This window comes from Falco peregrinus, chromosome 13 (assembly GCF_023634155.1).
Source record: "Falco peregrinus isolate bFalPer1 chromosome 13, bFalPer1.pri, whole genome shotgun sequence".
In the NCBI taxonomy this organism is placed as follows: Eukaryota; Metazoa; Chordata; class Aves; order Falconiformes; family Falconidae; genus Falco; species Falco peregrinus.
This window is the reverse complement of record NC_073733.1, coordinates 22,186,385-22,201,707: the sequence shown is the minus strand read 5'-3', so window position 1 is coordinate 22,201,707 and position 15,323 is coordinate 22,186,385. Positions and strand designations below refer to the sequence as shown.

At 40.9% G+C, this 15,323-nt stretch overlaps 1 long non-coding RNA gene across 1 annotated transcript in view; it reads right to left on the bottom strand.

Annotated features, from left to right (window-relative positions):
- Positions 1-1,004: 1,004 nt before the first annotated feature.
- LOC129785598 (uncharacterized) overlaps positions 1,005-15,323 on the bottom strand; it is a 73,026-nt gene continuing 58,707 nt past the window's right edge. Inside the window, exon 3 of the long non-coding RNA XR_008749727.1 lies at positions 1,005-1,272. This is a non-coding gene — a long non-coding RNA (uncharacterized LOC129785598). The remainder of the gene's footprint in view (positions 1,273-15,323) is intronic.

The window sequence follows — 15,323 nt, the reverse complement described above, 5'->3', positions numbered from 1 at the left end:
AAATTAAAAGTTAAGCACACCCGTGTTACGGTGATAATAGAATTATAACAATACCTTAAACAAAAAAACTCAAATGAATGTAATTTTTTAGAAAGCTGAGTTTTAGCCGGGTATGGGCCACCGCAGCTTCCCAGCACTGCCTCCCAGGATAGTAAAGCCAAGAAAAACTCCATGGTGAGGGATAACTAAAAGCTGCCTTTAAGATTATTAATGCCTTTGCCCTGCAAAGGAGATGAACTGGCTGGAACTAATAGGTATTTCCAACTACAGGTTAAAAAAACCTGTGTAAACATAATGATACAAATACATACAGATCTACAAGAGGAGGGAAAACAGCAGCAGCACATGGCTGATGTTGTGGGAAGCCAGGAGGGAGCACAGTTGGCTGGAGGACTCTCCAGCCTGCGTGTTCGAGGACAGCAGACTGCTCTGGACAAATCATCCGTGCCACCATGAAAAAAATAGTGCTATTTTGGCAGAAGAAGAATTTGTGAAGAGAGAAATATATAAAATGCAATAATGACCTGGAAACATACCTTTAAAAAATGCTTTCTTACAATGAAATAATTTTTCTTCCTTCCACAAAGAGGGATCTCATCCCAGAGTTGTTTCTAAAAGATGGTAAAACATAACAGATGAATGTTGCCTTGCATAAGGAACACACACATGCATTTAAATCACTTATATTTTACTTTTTTATGATGCAATTGTGAATTGTGTTATTTTGCATTTGTAATTAGAGGTTGAAACAGATGGTAAAGGCTTGGTTTAAAGTGATGTACTGGAGTACACAGCTCTGTGCATCGGGTCTCCTGCTCCACTGAGTGCTGAGGATGGAAATCCTACCAGGCGGTGGCCAAGTACCAAAGTGTTTGCTGCGCACCAAAGCATGCTGAAAAGTTCCAGAACAGAGTTTCTAGAAGGTCAATAAGCATTTGTGAAAATCTATTCTTTCTTTTCCAGAAAAGCACTTTTACAGCGTTATCACTACCATGCTTTAATTTTGGTAGCTGGGGTATTTCTGTTTCAAGGATGTAACACTGTATAATTAATGTAGTGGGAAGAGAAAAAAAGATAAATAATGTTTATAAGATGGCATGCGTGGGTTTAAAAATTGTATTGCTTGCTGACTCGGGGGGCTGAGAACTTAGAGAAGAAGCTGACACGGAGACTGAAGCCCGCAGGTGTCTCATACCAGCTTGTCCTTTTACTGAAGTCAATAAAACTGCGTCCACCAAAACCCGAGGCTGGGCTGCTCCTTCCATTTGAGGCCTGTTGCAAAAGGAATAAAAAGCTATTATTTTCTGAAGGCTGTTCTTTATAAAACTGTTTGATGATTACAGTTCATTTTAGCATACCAATATCCCTGTCACGGAGGATCTGCCGCAGATTATTTGATGGAGTATAATGACCTTTCCAAAGGTCCGACGAGATACCTTACAGAATTCTGCTGCAGGAATATATCAGAGCGGTTCAAAAGCCTCGTAAAGTCAGTGAAATGACCCAAATTTACTTTTGTGGCTTTTCTATTAGATTCTTAAATTTCTATTTTGTGTTACCCTATAGGGCAAGAGAAGCATTGCTCAGGACGGTGTCAAGCCCATCCTGAGATGCAGTAGCTTTGTTAATACCAAAAAAACCACACCCTAAAACCAAACTGCAAAAATAAAAGGTCAGAAGTCTCAGCAGCACATGGGGAAGTAGTATTTTTTCACACGTACATCAGATTTTGCTCTGAATAGCTTAGTGCTATGCGGGTTAGTTGAACCTAGCCAACATCAAGCATGGGATCAATAATAGCAAAACATGGTGTCTCTACTAGCATTTGCAAATTTATGAAACAGTCTCCAGACTAAGAGAAGACAGACTTGGGTCAGACAGCTCGCAGCACCATACCGTTATTCCTTGACAGCAGAAACAGCATAACAACAAACCTTGTCAATAATTTGTTTTCCACACAACATCACTCACAGAGCTAGAAATGTTTCAAACATCAAGAAATATGAATTCATGTCACTGCTGCGGGACCGAAAGTGTAGCCTGTCCTTGCAGAAACCTGAAAACACTGCTCTGAGAGTGTTGAAAGCTGAGCATCAAAGCTGGAAACAGCCCCAGTAGTGTTACTTTCTAGCCTGTGGGCAACCACAGCATACTCTGGTGGCTCAACACTTTTTAAGTAGGGTGAGCTAGATCCAGATTTATTATATTAAAATCAAGAAACACCATAACAACCCAGAAAGTTCCACTTTTGTGCTATAGTTTCAGATCACCAGAGTTGTGCAAGGTGATAAGGTCTGAAAGCTGCCCTGATGCAGCAGAAGACCAGGTCGCTCCCTTTGCTCTCTGGGCATGTCCTCGGGCTGCCAGACTGACCTTCCCCCCGTCCTCCCCCGCCAAAAGCTCAGTGATTTTTGGAGTAGCTGAGATCAGGTCTGAATTTTTTGGGGGCTTCCTGGAAATTCTGCTGCTATCCTGATTTTTCTAAGCCACCAGGTGACTTAGAAGAGTTTGTTGTTTGCAGTGCAGAGCATTCATGGTGCTTGGGTGATTTCTGCCATCATTACCAGCATCACTGTATGGTGCAGACAGCTGCGGGAGCACAAGCAGAAATGCTACAAGGCTCTGGGTACACCCTTGGAGCATTTGAGTTCCATGTGAGTGTGCAGCTTTTCCTAGTATCCCACCATCATTTAAAGGAAACATTATTTTTCTCTCATTTAAAGTACTTACCTACTTTGTTTCTGGTGGGTTTTTTTGTTTTGTTTTGTTGTTTTTTGTTTTGTTTTTTTTTTAAGCAGATTTGTTGTAGATGAAGCTAAATCGTTCACAAATTACACAATCTTTATGCAATCTCACAAACTAGAGGAACTATATAACCGGGAAAACATAAACTCAGAAACCACAAAGTGATCATCTCGATACTGCTTTTGGTGATGAGGGTGGCACGTGTGTTTTACCAGAATCCTAGTAATGGGACCATGAGCCAGCAATCCTTCCAACCCCAATCAGGAAAATCCCTCCAGAACCACCAGGCTCATTATTAAGTCAACTAGATGAGATCTTATAATAATGAACTCCTTTAAGATTTATCCCTTTGCTACTTTAATCTGGTAATAAGATTTTACAATGAAATACCAACGAGGACATACAAACCTCTTTTGAAAACCACGTCCTCCATTACTCACTGGGGGCTAAATGTTAGCTAGCACTTGTATCCTTTGTAACTTGAATATTCAGATTCTGAGGGTCCCCGCAAAGCACAGTGATAAAGATCCTTTGCCATTTAAGAGAGGATGTGAAGGGTTCCTCTGGCTTTGCTCTGCTCTTTGTCTTTAAGAGTCCCTCTTACGAATGCAGCCCACTGCCTACACTAAAGGGTTAACGTCTCTTTCAATCTTCCAAAACTGACTTTTTTCTTCAAAAATCTCATTCAGCTTTTTAAAAATTCTTCTGTTGTACAGATATTGATAGTTCTTAAAATTGACTGCTTAAAGGATGTGATGAGGGCGATGGTTGAGGCTTTTACAATCAGAGCTTAGAGGCCCTGCCTCACATCTGAAGGTTGATTTAAGTTAACCTTCACCAAGACTTTCATCTTTAACTTCCGACTTGGTCTGCCAGTGTGTTTTGTTTTGCTATAGGATGTGCTAATAGTTGATGAATGTAAGAAGACACTTGTTGCACTTCTCAGAACACCCTATGATATCTGATGAGGAAAAGTTCTTAAAAACTGTCTGATTGCAGCCTTGGATGTCATCAGGTTCTATGAGAATGAGGGAAAAATCAATCCAATTTTAAAATATAATTACACTTTTTTTGCCTTTAAAATTAATTTTTGAGTGTTTTGGGGTTTTTTGGTTGTTTTTGATGTTTTGGGGTTTTTTTCCCAAAATTGCTCTGCACCTTCACGTATGGCTAAAACTGTCCTGTCCTGACTGCTGTGCTGGCACCATTGGTCCTTCTGGATGCTCCCACCAGCCCTGCCGAGCACGTTGTACTGTGCAGTTGTGTTACGCAGCCTAGAAGAGCAGCTCCTGAGCTGGAAAGGCTTCCAGAAAGTTCCCTCAGAGGTGCCAGGTGCCGGCCGTGACATAGGACAGCCCTGGGCATGCATGCCTCCACCTGCAGCACCTCTTCCTTCCCTAGTGATCATCCACAGCCCAGGACAGCATGGGCATCCACATGTCACTGATGCTGGAGAGGAGAGTGTTCCTGATCTCTTCGTAAAAATATATACAAATAAAATATGGCGTTTACCCAGCTAATGAGTCTCTCAGGCACAGATCATGTTTTGCTGCTGTGACAAATAACTAGCAGGAGTGGTCAAGGAGTAAAATATAAGTGATTGCACTAAATCACCAATCGATGCTGCTCTGACTAATAAAAAAGAAAGGTAAAAAAAAAAAAGGCAAGAAAAATGGACAGCAGCAGAGAAATGTGAACAAGGAAATTAAAAGCTAAGAGCAAAGCAGGCTGGGAAGGAGAAGGATATGGGAGGGAAGAAGACAGTGATGGATAATAGCTTTGACAGGGCAGGTTAAGAACAGGTTTGCTCTTGCTGCAACGCAAGTGACAGATCTTAACCAAAGGCAGGATCCCAGGGAGAAGAGCCAGGAATCCAAGAGGACAAAGTAATGAGGGAGATGGGAGGGACAGGTGCTGCTGGCTGGGATGGATTAGGATGGATCTCCAAACACCTTCAGCAAGACAAGGAGCATCCCTGTACATCTTTTGGCATCACAAGCAGCTTCCTGCACCCCTTTGACATTGACATTGCTTGCAGACCTTTCCATAACTGTTATAAAACCACCATGTTTTCTCATGCATGCTGTTTAAGCTGACAAAACTGATGATTTTAGCTATTTCAATATTGCTAATTGTGGTGAGGTACTATTGATAAACTGCTTCAGCCCTGCCAAAGAGCAAGTAGATTTCACCCAGAAATCTCCGAGCCCTTTCATACCTCTAGTAGGTCATTTCCTACCAAAAAATGGAGCAAACCCTATAAATGCATATACATTCTACCAAATGTATGTATCCCACATACTTCCGAAGCATCTGACAGGGTGTTCATAATCCAGCCTCAAAGTGGCATCTATAGCTACTGCCTTCCCAGTCCAAATGATGCTACTGTACACCACGGTGCAGGGGTACAAGGCTGCCATCGTTCACCCACAAGAATCCAAATCCATAAGCTCAAAACCAGCGTTTTGAACCACTATAGGATCTGGATTACTATGTGGGCATGACAGAGAGTCATGCTGGTAATGTATGGTTTGTATTTGCATTAGAAACTTCCATTAAAACAGCTTCTACAGTAACTACTCATACTATCTACCCTATCAGGCTGTTAGGAGTACGATTTTTAATATTTTTCAATCTGGCTTTTTCTTTTACTAGCAGTGCAATATTTACTATACACTCAGATTTAAAATGGCACTCTAGCTGCAATTTTATCACTTAGGTTTCTTCACATTTTTTTAAATACCAAAAGGATCGGAAATAGACAGATCATAAAATCTTCCTATAAATAATGTCTGTTTACTATCTTTTGGGATTGGTATGGACAAAGAAAGTGAACCAGAATGCCATAAGAACAAATTTTCTTTGGGGAACGCATTCACATCTGTTCCTGTATGACGACAGCAGGAACAGAAATCAGGAAAAAAAAAAAAAAAGAAAAAAGGAGAAAAGAAAAGAAATGTAATTTTCAAAAGGAAAAATGGCTTCCTCTGATCTTTAGCTGAGGGTTCTGACAAGTTTTGATTCTACCTGACCTGATCAGTCCAATTCTAATAAAAAACTAATGAAGAAAGTAAAGATTCATCCTGAAAGTTAACTCCTTTCTGGAAAGGAGATAGATGGGTTCCTGAAAACAGGTATACCTGGAAAATACACTTGCCTGATCTTTGCTTGCAGATCTTACTTCACGCCCCTTGACGCCTGTTGACGTGCTGGGCACAGCACGTAGCAAAAGGGCTTCTTCAGATACAGTAAAACTTTAGTGCTCAACACATTGTTGATGCGCCAACACTATTAGCGGGCGAGTCGTGCATCACACAGGCAAGAACAGCCCCGTCCCCTCTGCCTCGGCACGTGGGCATCTGCCAGTGACCCTGCTGCTCGGGGGGAAGGGGGCTGTGGGATGCTGGGGCCCTGCCGGTGCCGGGGAGTGGGAGCCTGTCCCCAACTCCTGCAGCACGGACATGAGAGAACTCGCTGGCTGAGCCACCAAATGTACAAGCTGGGCTTAACAACTCACATGGGAATCAGGCTTGGAGAGGAATGAGAGGGTGTGGATTATTCTGTTTACAGAACCTCTTTGCACCCCAAGCATGGTTTCAATTTTCCCTTTGAAATTTAGATCAAACAATGCTGTCAGCATCGGTTCCTTTCTCCCAGATCATGGATGTAGGCTGGACTCTGCAGACAGCTGGTGGGACATGTTTTTTGATAGCACTGGGGTGGAAATACCGCTTTGCTTTCAGGGTCTGCAAGCCTCCGACACACTACATAAGTACACTGTATTAGTAGTAAAAAATCAATGTAGAATCATTGGATTGATAACTAAACAGCACCAAGCAATGAAATGCAAATTAATACTGTCATGCCTTTTAGAATTTATAATTAATCTACCCTGCACTGGCCTACATATTTTTCCTGTTTGTGCAAGAACAAGCCTGATCCAGAACCAAAGGAAATGACTGGGGGCTCTTTCTGACTGATATCGACAGAACACACAGCAGGTTTCTCAGGAATGTACTGCGTGACTGCAGTCCTTAGCAAAAAAAAGTATATGGACAAAAGCAGTCAGAAAGGATATGAGGCTTTCTGCAATACAATGATATTGTTAACTTCTCTGATATTTCTTCATCTGGTCTTTATAGAATGGAAAATGGTGATGCAATTCTGTGATGCAGACAAACACACTCTATTAAATAGATTAAGATCATCATGCCTGTTTTGCTTGAATTTCTATAGCTTCAGTGCACACCAACTAGGCAGCCTGGCCTGATAAGTACCGGGTTCTTTCAAGAACTATATATTTCAAAGATACAGGGTTGATGAAGGTTTTAAAGTTACAAATTCCTGTTTTTCTTGGAGCGACATCTTTAAAGATAGGCAAAGAGGGATTTCTCAGCACTATTCAGAAACGAGGCTCAAGTGATTTGCCACTTTTGAGTACAGAGATTGTTTTCTAATTCAAGCAAACATTTTGGGGGAAAAAAAGGATGTGAAAAAATGCTCATTAGGAAAACAACACTAAGAATCTCCGTAGAAGTATTCAACCAACTTACCCTATTTCATACTTGTGCTTTTAGATCCTGGAGCATGAGCGACGTTCAGTGTTGTTATTACAAAGACAAATGCAAAAGTCACCAACGAAAAAATGAGGTTTTAAAGAGTTTGGAATAGGCTTGGAATAAATCCCCAATTAAAGGCCCACTCAGATCATATTCCCAAAGCTGAAGTTATTACTGCTGTTTCTCTGCTGTATGTTCATTTCTTTTAGACACTATTTTGGGTCCAGTAGACTATGGGAATATGTAGGTTATTCTCACTTAGACAAACAGATATTTAGAAAAACAGATCTATTTACATAGTAGATGGACATATCCACAGGAAACATTTGCTAGACGAACGCAGAGATAAAATTTCTCTGGTTTACTAATAGAACTCCTATGTGCTATGCATATAAAATTGCCTCTGTGTGGATAATGTATATTTGACTTCACCTTTTGCATATTGATCACTCTCCGAGTTGCAAATACTTAACCATGTGGAAGTGTATGTAATATGAATAACTTTATTTCAAACTTGCATGTCTTAAGCCATATGTTCACTGATATCTGAGCATAAATCTGCTGAAATTTAGTATCATATACTGCAGATCAATAAACCCTACAGTATTTCAGAAGTGTTGAATGTATATTATGTTTGATAGCTTTGGAGACGCATATTTTCAGATATAATTATTTACATATAGGGTCCAAGACCAGGAGATAACCTTAAGCTTTGGTAACATTAACACTTGCAAATAATCATCACTACTGTAGCACTCTCACACTCCATAATCTGCTAACATATGTCTACATTTTATATGTGTTTATGTAGTACTTTATATGGAAATGTTTCATTACTGCCCGCAGCAACATGTGGCATTTCTTCAAGAACATTTCAGCACCTTTTAACATGGTTTCTTCAAATGTCTTTCTAATTGTGAGGATTTCATTCTACAAATGTTATCACTGCTCAAGCAGATTAATTTTCTTAACTGCTTAATATGCTTGCTCTAGGCACTTCTACAAAATGTAAAATATACAGTACAGAAATAATTTAAGTAAACTACTACCAAGCTATTATAGATCAGATTTAAAGCAGCATGGTTGGAGGTAACCCCATTTTAAGACTTGCAAGTCTTCTTACTGTGGCATCATTTCATCTAAAATTTTTATTTGGAACATGAGGCCATTTTTCAATTCATTTTCATGCCACTGTCTCTAAACCTAGTCATCATGTTCTTAGTTACCAAAACAGTGCTGCTAGCGTGCAGAGTGTTTACGGTGGAAAGTTCTGTCATCATTCTAGATTTTCTTAATCTCAGTGGATTGCACTCATTTTTTTTTGGCTAGTTTCTGATCAGGCATCTTCTAAAACTGTACAAAACCCAGCCGGGTGGAGAGACCTCCAGGCAGGTACAGAGGCAGAGAAGAAAGCAGCGGCTCACTAATACAAAGGCTCCTGAGCCAGCTCACCATCAGCACGTTCAAAGAGACTTAGACTAGTGACTGCCATTGAAGTTTTTGTTATCTTGCATTTGGATAGCACTTCAGTCTTCTGAAAATAAGAGATCTGAAGCTAGTTGGGAGGAACGGCTTTCAGGCCAAACTTACTTCTCTCTGTCAAACTCAGAGCAAGCCTAGACTAATTTTTAAAGAACTAAAAGCAGGTGAGATGAATCCAAGCCCCAAGGTTTATCTGTTACCTGGTTGGAGACATCATGAATCTCAGGAAATCATTGTCTGAATGTATCCTTCCAGCATCCTATCCACCATTTATCCAGGTCTAAATAGGTCTGGTTTGATGTTAGGGAGATGGTGTTAGCAAGAAGGGACTTCTGGTTCATGCTTTCAAGCACAGATACTGAGGGGGAGGTGGGGCCACCACCACTGCCCTCACCCTTGATGCACAGAGGTTCATCAACTGCTGATGTTCATGTGGGTGATGTAAAAATCTGATTATACAAAGATCTTCTGGAATAAAAATCTTGTAGAAGAGCACAGCGGCCTCTCCTTACCCCAGGGCTGAGTTGTTCATCTCATCCCTTTCTGCTACACTACCTACCCTTGCCCAAAGTACATTCATCCCAGCGCTTGGCAATTCACACAGAAATTTCCTCTCTGAATAAGAAATAGTACACAGCAATCCTTCTGATAGGAACAAGCTGATTTCTCCTCTAAGGTCCGTGGAAATTTATTTTTTTTAAGCTAGAAGAAATGCAATTTCCCCACTGCAAGGTTTGGTACCGCTGCTGTTGGAGAGATGAGTCATTGTTTCTTTCGTATATATCATCTGAGTACCTATAACTGTCTCTCATCTAAAAGTTAATTGTATCCAACAGAAAGACTTTAAATGAATACTCTGTCAATAACACTGTTATTAATGTTTCCTGATAGGCATGATTGGAATATTTTGTAAGGTTAGTCTAATATTTCCTGCAGAATCTGCTTCACATGTTGTGTTGTGTCTACTTTTGATCAAAACCTGCTTGTGAAGTCTCGGTTGGTGGGTTTTTTTCACTCTTCTCTCAAGAATTCCTTTATTGCTGACTTTCGATGAACTATAGTTACTATACGTGTAACAATCATCCACGTTTATTTGGACCACGAACCGAAATTTAGCTGTTAAATTTGTATTTTCGCACCGCTCAGCAGTGTGTTTTATTGCCTTCACCCAGTGCAGCTGGTATCGTAAGACCTGATGGTATTAAGGGCTTGCAGTGTTAGGCTTGGTTTAGTCATGTGAAGATTTTGATTTATGCCAAAGCTACCTCTGTCTTCCTAAATGACTATGACATGAATCATTTGGCAGCAGTTCCTTGTTATTGGCCGCTCACCTGCCTGAGACAAAGGCAGGCAGAAAGAAGAACCCATGTGTTTGACTAGAAAAATAGACAGAACAGCTTTTCCGTGATGCCCCGTGTGTATAGCTGATTGAATTTCCCAGCCGCCAGGAGCAGCAGCAGCGTGCCAGCCACAGAGGTGCTGTGCCAGGGACACCTCAGCAACAGGTGGCTCCTGCCTTTGATGGCGCTGGCTTGCCAGGCTGCCTGGAAACACAGGGAAACTTTAAAGCCCACACAGCCCACTTTGTTTGAAAAGAGCAAATAACCTATCCAAAGGCTGAAAGCCTCCCCACCCCCACCCCTCCTTCTTTTTCTCTTCCCTCTCTGTTTCTTCAGATTTAGTCCTTTTGTTTCTTCTCCTTCAGACATCTGTCCTCTGCCTGGACTGCTGTTGGGAGCAGCTAAAGTACATATATACCACCTTACGTACAGCACACTTTGATAGCTCACAATGAGCTGAAATAAACACATAGCTGGAAGGGGGTGGTGGTGGTGGAAAGAAATAAAAAGAAAAAAAAAAAGTTAAATCCCTACTTGAAAACCTGTTTTGTGTTTTCTTATTTCTTAAAGTTATTTTTAAGTGTTTAAACCAGACCAATTATAGTCAGAAACTACTTCACTTAATCCATTCCTTTATCTCCTGGGAAAAATCACCAAAGCAATTCTCAAAATGTTTAAATCCCACAGTGTGCATAAAAGCAGCAAGTAAATCTGCTCCTTCCCAGGCAAACCTTAAGGATTTTACTGACATCTTTAATTAAACTAGCAAATAGGTCGGTTTCTCTTGTATTCTGACCAATACACTGTCAACAAGGAAGAAAAAAAAATCTGAAAAGAGGGATTTGTACTGAAAAATAGCACCAGAAACATTTGTATAATCATGATCATGGACTGGAACAGGAATGTAATCGGGAATTATTAAGCATTATCAACTCCTTCCTGGCAACGTATTGCTCGGATAACACTCCTGGAACTACAAGAAAGTTAGTTATGAAATAATTAAACCTGAAAGTTGGAAACAGAGCACACACGCACTCCCAGACACATGGAACTGTGCGAAAGAAAAGTATGTTTATCTCTGTGAATTTATAAGGGCGAATTTCATTCCAAAAGGGAGAATTGTGCAATTGTTATTAGATCAGTAATAAGCACAGATGGCTGCAAAGGAACCGTTCTCCAACCCATCCTACCATCTCTACCCTGCAGCACTCGCGAAGGAGAAAGCAATACAAGAGTAGAGAGCAGCAGAACTGGGAATTTAATTGTTTTTAAATATAGAAGACTAAGTCTACATCCTCATATGTTATTCATTATCAATAACATTAGTGGCAAATTTGCCCAACACAGATTTTAACACATGATTGTATAAGCTCATTCAGAAGTTATATCCAATGCCACTGGGCAACTTGTCACAATCTTCTGTAGATATCATCCCCTTACTTTTTTTTTCTCCCCCCACCCTTCCTGCATGAGAAAGCTGATGTTCCTAAGGATGAAAAGGTTTTCATTGCATGAAAAAGCATGATCCAAAAATCCTGCTCTCAGCTCTGTGGAAGAAGGATTTATGATGCTCAACTAGCAAAGATAGCAATTAGCTAGAATACTCAAGAGCAGAGAGCTTGACAATCTGATGAGTTATTCTTTTGAACTGGGGCAGCAACTCATGCATAAATTTCCTTGTAAACAATTATTACAGAAATGCACTGTAAACACAATTAATCATCTCAAGGTGTTATCTCTAGGTATTTTCCCCACAGATTATGTGCCACTTGCTCAATAAATCAAATTTTAACATAAAGACATCAATAGCTGGTATTATTAATATTCCCATTCAATGAAACGTGGTTGGGTAGAAGCTAACAAGCTTTGATTACATTTTGAAAACACAGAAAATATTACATAAAATAGGAAAAAGAAGATGTGAATTGTGAAACTTTGAATGAAAATAGGATTGAAGAGGAGGCATATGAATCAGAACATTGGCTCAGATAAAATACGAGCACTTTGTAATTTAAAATGCATTTCCAGTGATATGAATTGGAAATTGTATAGTACATCTTGTTAATAGGAATATTAAGTTTTACATCATCTTAGATAGGTTCTTCTTACAAAACAGTATTTACAAGAGCCTTACAATAATAGGCTGCCTAATGTTTCCATAAGATTTCTTCTTATGATATATACCAAACACATTTTCATCTATTGTTCGTAATTATCAGCTGGGGATTTGAGTAGCAGGCAAAAGGAACAAAAGCGTCTAACTCCGTTTCATCTCTCAGAGTCCACAGTGCATAAACAACATGCACTCCAGATCTGTTTGAAAGCCACCCTTTCAGAAGCCAAGCTCTGAGATCTCTTTGGAGATCATCGTATGGACTTTGGCAAGAGTTGAGAGAAAAACTCGTTCAGAAGAGTGGGGCAACTGGGGCCGGGGGAGAGTCAGATGGGGCAAGGGGGAAAGGAGAAAAGAAGAGCTGCTGGAGCGGAGGAGAGGGGAGGAGGAACACAGGAGGTCAGAGAGGACCGAAGAGCATCTCTCTGGCCTGTCAGCTTTGAAATAGTTTGCAATGTGAGGAAGATGGAAGAGGCACAAAAAAAAAGATACTGGCGGGGCTCACAAAAGCTGCCCACAAGGATTTTTTCCTCCAGGAGAGGGGACAGGGGCAGTACAGAGGAGCTACCAAGGTGGTTAGAAAGGCAGAGGGAAGTGAAAGCATGAACATCTGCAGTTTCTGCTCGGTGATTCCTGCTTATCTTCCAGCCAACATCGTTATTCCTGTTTACAAATGGAAGGCATGTTTGCTTAATATTCTGCTGATCAGCCCAATGCCTTGTGCAGCTGATGACACAAACACACGTCAGCCGAATGACACAGGTGACATTGGGAGGAGGGGACCTGGGCTTCAGGGTTTCCATGGATTGGAATGGCATCTGAACTGACCCCTGGGGGAAGGCTACAGATGATGCCTGATAACAGACCCCCTGGGGGAAAAAACCACAGCTCACGCCCTTGACCTTGTCTTTGTGTGTGAAACGCAAGACCCTGAGGGAAGAGGGGTACCAGAATCTGCACCTTCTCAGGTTCTGCTGTTGATGGTCCTTTGTTGGGTCCCCAGCCACCTGTGGCTCCACAACAAGCAGATTCATTTAACAGCGTGGACTCAGGGCAGTAGGGTGTTAGGGTGGTGATTCCCTTTTTTTCCAGACACTTTTCAGTGACTAGCCCAATGTAGTCTTTCCTCAGATCCCTATATATTTGGAATCAAGACCACAGGAGATGAATGCAGATGTTTCAGAGCCTTTTCTTACCAGTCTGCCTTATTTTGTAGAGCTCATTCATACAATTTGGTGGTGTCCTGCATGTCAGGGGCCATGATCTTCAAGATTTTAACAAGTTTGTACACCTCTTTAAGAAGCTGACCATTTTATGACCGCAATGCAAGGTAATAATTTTTCTATTCATTCCCTGAAACAGGATGATGGAAACTGGCCAGCAGACAAATCACACTAAAGTATTGGCTTAATTGTTCCAGAGATTTTTAAACTGATACTATTCAAAAAGAGTAGGAACACCAAATGTATTGTGCTGTAGAGAGATTTATTGATGGATATGGACAGCAAAATAGCACTGCTCAATAATTATTTGAAAGATCAGGAAGTCACATTCATATATTTTTTCTGGGGCGTTGCCAGTTTTTATTACTTACAGGTCCACTCCTGGTGTACTGTATAGCCCTTAAGATAATTTGGTGTCTGTAAAGCCATAGCTTGCAAATGCAACTGAAAATTGATTAAATGCATAAGCACATTTGTGCATGTGCAGAAAATGGATGTATTTGGAGACATTTGTCCCTTTATGTTGATGCTAGTCCTTACACAGCAAACTTTATCTAACCCGACACTGGAAAACGTAAGGGAGGCAGCTGAGAGAGTCCATAATACGTGAACAAAGGGAAGCAAAATATACTTGACGAGCTACCTCAATTCACCTTAATAAGTTCTCATCATGGCACTATCTGGCATTACTAATGTGCCGCACACCCATCAGCACCAAGCAGTTGAGATGAGTTTTCTGCTTATCAATGGCTTTTTTTTCTTCTCGTGTCTGGCAAATTTCTAATAGTGGATGATTTCCTGTATGCATATCCCATTTATGGTTTGTAGCACTGTATTATGATGAATTTACACTATCAATGAACATTGCTGAAGGGCCTCATTAACTTGTGCAGGCGGTGAATTTGTATTTTTCAAAATGCCACTCTTTCTCTAAAGAAATCTAGCTGACAGTGGCAGTCAAGTGCTTGACTGGTTAATAAGGCAGCTCAAAGGAAGCAGCTTCACTTCACTGAGAGTTTTTGTCCTTGTTTAATTTCTCCTCCTTTCTCGACAGGTTTTGAGGATGTGCGAAGATAATATATTTCGGTTTTTAATCTCCCAGTCCCGCTGACTACGATGATATAAACAAAAGCAGAAACACAGAAAATTACAGAGCTACACTTACAACAGAACCGGTAATAAAAAACCTGGGGTTCTGGCTGAGATTTTACTCAGGCAGCTCTCTACTTGGCATAATTAGGAAGTTTGTTCAAATCCTGCTAAATCCCTGCTCCATTTTTCTATGCCTGCAAAGTGAACAAGATAATCATGCCCATAATGCAGGGCCTAAAAACCTGAAGGCATCAGCACCCAGCCCTCCAGACAGACTGCAACCTGCAAACAGTTCAAAAGCAAGCTTGTCAGACTAGCTGCAACATATGGAGCTACAACGAGAATATTTCCAGATATAGGAAATACCAAGCATTTTGTAAACAGAGTCGTTGGGAGTATTTTTTGCAGAGATATTTTTACGACTGGTAAGTTGCAAGAATCTGTTCGCAATATCTGCGCTCTCAGTTACCACCTGTGTTTTTCTCAGCAGAACATGGTTAACACACAGGCTTCCGATAACATTTTTTTTTTAAAATCCCACACTGTGTCTTCCAATACCTCCTGAAAGCTTTGCGGAAGCTGCAGGGACTCTGTGGAAATCTTGTTCCTTGAATATGACAATATTTAGCTATTTGAGATCTTGAAACATACCTAGATGTCGAGGAAAGGCATTGCGGGAGGGGCGTCCCTGGGGCTGGGGCTGCCCCGATGCATCAGGAGGAGGTTTGGGTACCAAGCCTGGCCAGCCCAGCTGGGGGGAGCATCCCTC